Source organism: Suricata suricatta, chromosome X, assembly GCF_006229205.1.
Source record: "Suricata suricatta isolate VVHF042 chromosome X, meerkat_22Aug2017_6uvM2_HiC, whole genome shotgun sequence".
Lineage (NCBI taxonomy): Eukaryota > Metazoa > Chordata > Mammalia > Carnivora > Herpestidae > Suricata > Suricata suricatta.
The window spans coordinates 12,222,034-12,226,838 of record NC_043717.1 but is presented as its reverse complement, the minus strand read 5'-3'; the positions used below and the strand labels follow the sequence as shown (position 1 = coordinate 12,226,838).

The window sequence follows — 4,805 nt, the reverse complement described above, 5'->3', positions numbered from 1 at the left end:
TAGATTGCTTTGGGTAGTAATGACATTTTCACAATGTTTATTCTTCCAATCCATGAACAGGAAATGTTTTTCCATTTCTTGGTGTCTTCTTCAATCTCTTTCATAAGTTTTCTATAGTTTTCATCATATAGGTCTTTTACATCCTTGGTTAGGTTTACTCCTAGGTATTTTATGTTTTTTCGTGCAATCGTGAATGGGATCAGTTTCCTGATTTCTCTTTCCGCTGATTCATTTTTGGTGTGTAACAATGCACTGAGATACCACCTCACGCCAGTCAGAGTGGCTAAAATGAACAAATCCAGAGACAATAGATGCTGGCGAGTGTGTGGAGAGACGGGCACCCTCCTACCCTGTTGGTGGCAATGTAAACTGGTGCAGCTGCTCTGGAAAACAGTGTGGAGGTTCCTCAAAAAACTATCCATAGAACTCCCTTATGACCCAGCAATAGTCCTGCTAGGGATTTACCCAAGGGATACAGAAATGCTGATGCATAGGAGCACATGTACCCCAATGTTCACAGCAGCACTGTCAACAATAGCCAAAACATGGAAAGAGCCTAAATGTCCATCACCTGATGAGTGGATCAAGAAGATGTGGTGTATATACACAATGGAGTACTACATGGCAATGAGAAAGAATGAAATCTGGCCATTTGTAGGAAAGTGGATGGACCTTGAGGGTGTCATGCTAAGCGAAATAAGTGAGGCAGAGAAGGACAGATACCATATGTTTTCACTCATAGGTCTAACAGAAGAACAGGAGAAACCTAATGGAGGACCAGGGGGAGGGGAAGACGGAAAGAGAGTTGGGGAGAGAGAGGGAAGCAAAACTTGAGAGACTATTGAATACTGAAAACAAACTGAGGGTTGAAGGGGAAGGGGGAAGGAGGAAAAGAGGTGGTGGTGATGGAGGAGGGCACTTATGGGGAAGAGAACTGGGTGTTGTATGGAAACCAAGTTGACAATAAACCATTTAAAAAAAAAAAGAAGTGTTAAGTAAGAAAGAGATATAATCAAGTAGCTCAGATAGTTTGTGGGAAGAGGACTAGAATGGTCCCGGATGACAGTGGGAAATTTGAGTAGGAGTTCTCGTCAGGTGTGCGATAATGGTGCTTGAGACTAGGCTGGTGGCCATAAAGATGGAAAGGATTGAAGGACCTGGAGCTATATTTTGGAGGTAGAATCAAAGGAAATTGCTAGAAAAAAATCACTTTTATCATAGTAATAGACTTATTTGTTTCATTTATAATAAAAACCCATGAAATATCCCTAGATCAAAATGGCAGAAAAACATCTGTAAAGTGTATTCTAGAAAGAAAGATTATATTGCTATTTGTGATTTAAATGTAAAGAAATTTTAAAAGTTTTTAAATAAAGTATTCTGAAGGGTTTACATGAAATATGGTATAAAAATCTGTATGAAACCCTTGTATAAATGCCATCAGATTTGGAAAAACACATCATTCTAGTTCATCTGAAAAGAAAAAAAGTTATATTCAGGTACCTGCAATTAGAAAACTGATGACTCACAAACAAAATCAGTTAAATGTTTGATCACTTCAAACATTTTTTCATTTAAGACATTTATTTAACTCTACCCCTGAAACAGGGCTCGAACTTATGACCCTGAGATCAAGAGTCCCAAGCTCTACTGACTGAGCCAGCTAGGCTTCCCCATTTCACATGTTTTTAAAAGAAATTGCTGATGGATTAGATGTAGGAAGTAGAATCACAAATGACTTCAAAGTTTCTGGTTAGACAATCGGTTGGTACTGACTTTTTTTAAAAAAAAAAATGTTTATGTATTGGGGTGCCTGGGTGACTCAGTCAGTTGAAGGGTCAACTTTGGCTGAGGTCATGATCTCATGGTTCCCGAGTTTGAGCCCCACATCAGACTCGCAGCAGTCAGTATGGAGCCAGCTTCCCAGAGCCTGCTTGCGATCCTCTGTCCCTCTCTCTTTCTTCCCTTCCTCTGCTCTCTCTCAAAAATAAATAAACATTTAAAAAATATATCTACAGAAAGCAGAGGCAGTGGGGGAAGATGCGGGCAGCCGTTCCACAGTGAGCAGCTACCCAAGAAGGACATTTTCAAGTTTCTACAGGACCACAGTTCAGATTCCTTTCTTGCAGAACATAAGTTATTAAGAAACATTAAAAATGTGGCCAAGACAGCTAACAAGGACCACATGGTTACAGCCTATAACCATCTTTTTGAAAGTAAGTGTTTCAAGGGTACTGAAAGTATAAGTAAAGTGCCTGAGCAGGTGAAAAATGTGAAGCTTAATGAAGATAAACCCAAAGAAACCAAGTCTGAAGAGACTCTGGATGAGGGACCACCAAAATATGTAAAATCTGTTCTTAAAAAAGGAGATAAAACCAACTTTCTCAAAAAAAGGAGATGCTGTTCACTGCTAGTACACAGGAACACTGTAGCACTGTTTTTGATACTAATATTCAAACGAGTTCAAAGAAGAAGAAAAACGCCAAGCCTTTAAATTTTAAAGTTGGAACAGGCAAAGTTATCAGAAGATGGGATCAGGCACCCTTGAACAAGAATGGGCTCATGGAAGAAAGGACCGCCTGGTGCCAAAATTCCACCAAATGCAAAACTCATGTTTGAAGTGGAATCAGTGGATATTGACTGAAATAGCAATGCTTCCAATACAAAGACATCAGCAACAACAAAACATGGCCTTGCAGAAACTTATGTAACTAATTAGAGCTGGTTACTATTGTAACGGAAGACTCAACTGGAAAATTCAAGAACGCAGGTATTGTTTACCCAATCCCCACTTTTTAATATATGTAATCCATTATAATTCCCTAAAGTTTGAAATATTTTACCACAGCTGTGTAAAATACTGGTTAAGGAGAACTGACTTTCCTTTTACCTCATGTTGCAAACTAAAAGGCTCAACAAAATGTATTCAGTGTCTTGAAAAAATACATATATCTACAAAAATGTTTATTTATTTATTTTGAGGGGGGGAGGGAGGGCAGATAGAGGGGAAGAGAGAGAACCCCCAGTACTGACTTTTAATGAGATCAAGACAACTGAACAGGACATGAGGTAAAGATTGTACTTGGGGATTATAAGTTCAGTTCTGGACATGTTGAACTTCAGACGGGCTTAATCTTCTTGACTCTTGATAAGGTAAGCACAAGCTGGTTCTTGGTGAAAATATATGTGACCTAGATTGGCACAACAGCAGACTGGGAACTAAAGAGCTGGGGGTGGGGTGGGGAAGGAGGGGTATTTGTAAAAGACTTTCAGAAAATAAAACCACCCAGAACTGTTGCGGTTCTTAGAGAATTTATCTGAAACTTTCAAATAATAACACTATGAGGTAGTACAGAATTATTGCTGTCTTATACACGAGTAAACAAAAGGAATGGAAGCTTAAGAAAACTCATCCAAACTACACAGCTAATAAGGGGAAGAGTTAGAATTGTAAAATTGTAATCATTTATGGTAAATGTGGGAAAAGATTACGTTATTTTTCTATGACCTTGTATCAAACAGTAAGTTACTGTCCCCAGCTCCAAGCCAATCCTTCTGTATTCTGGCTGATGAGGCCAGGCCTTGGGACTCTAAACCATGGGTCTGCCAGCAAGGGGAGTGAGAGAGACAGAGAGACAGAGATAAAAACAGAGATAGAGACAGAGAGACAAAGCCTATAAGGCTGGAAAAGGAGGAAGGAACCCGCTCTGCCGTATCTGCTTCCTACACCTTGGCAGCCAGAATTCCTTCCTACAGGAGCATCTGAATTCACCTGGAAACCCTTCTAACATTTGCAGAATTAGCTTCGTTGTTGCTGCATCTCAACTCCAGAGAGAGCAGCCCCAGTTGGCAGCACCCCCCACCCGAAGTCTGGATCCCAGTCCCCTCTAAGTTTCTAAGGTTTTTTGTAAAGACTTTATTTATTTATTTATTTATTTATTTATTTATTTATTTAAGTAAACTCTACACCCAATATGGGGCTCGAACTCATGACCCTGAGATCAAGAGTCCCAGGCTCCACCAACCAAGCCAGCCAGGCGCCCCTCTAAGTTTTAATCATTCTTCCTTTGTACACTCAACCACATCACCTTAGAGTCCTCTCTTTACCCTGTCATAATTACCATTTATGTTAGGTGCTTTTTTCAAATTCTAACCTATTATTTATTTTAGAATGGAATACAGAATTATACGATGTCCCTTTAACAGTGATTTTTCCCAGGTTCTCCTAAGGCTAAAGAGATAATTACGAGTTTTCAACAAAATGTATTAGATAAAGGCATTTTTTTTTGCCCAACTGATATAACGCGACTCAATTTGGATTCCAAAGGAGAGCGCTCTTCCAGAGACAGATTTCTTCCTCCAGAACTTATTTATTTTGCACAACTGCTTTGTACCCTTTAACCAACACCTCCCCGTTTCCCCCTCCTCCTAGCCCCTGGTAACTACCCTTTCACTCTCCACTTCTACATGTTGGACTGTTTTAGATCACACATATAAGTCAGACGGTGCAGTCTTTGTTTTAAACAATCAGTGTAGTTTCTGTCTCCTAAATGACCCTGGTTGAGACAGGCCTGGAAAATGAACATTACCGGCCAATACTTCTGAATACAGATGCTAAATCCTAAATAAGATTTTAGTAAACTCAGAAGCAAAATGGTTCGAGGCACAGCCTGTGGACGTGAAATAGATGACTGTGCAGCACAGGCCTCATCAGCTAACCCATTGATTTGATATATTCTTATGGAGCACCGCCTTTAGGCAAGGTGCAATCAGGAATACAGCACAAGACTGGGAGGAAACGTTTG

The 4,805-nt window shown here is 39.9% G+C and overlaps 1 pseudogene; it reads left to right on the top strand.

Moving 5' to 3' along the window:
- Nucleotides 1–2,644, top strand: part of LOC115283330 — a 25,695-nt pseudogene extending 23,051 nt beyond the window's left edge.
- The last annotated feature ends 2,161 nt before the right edge of the window (nt 2,645–4,805 follow it).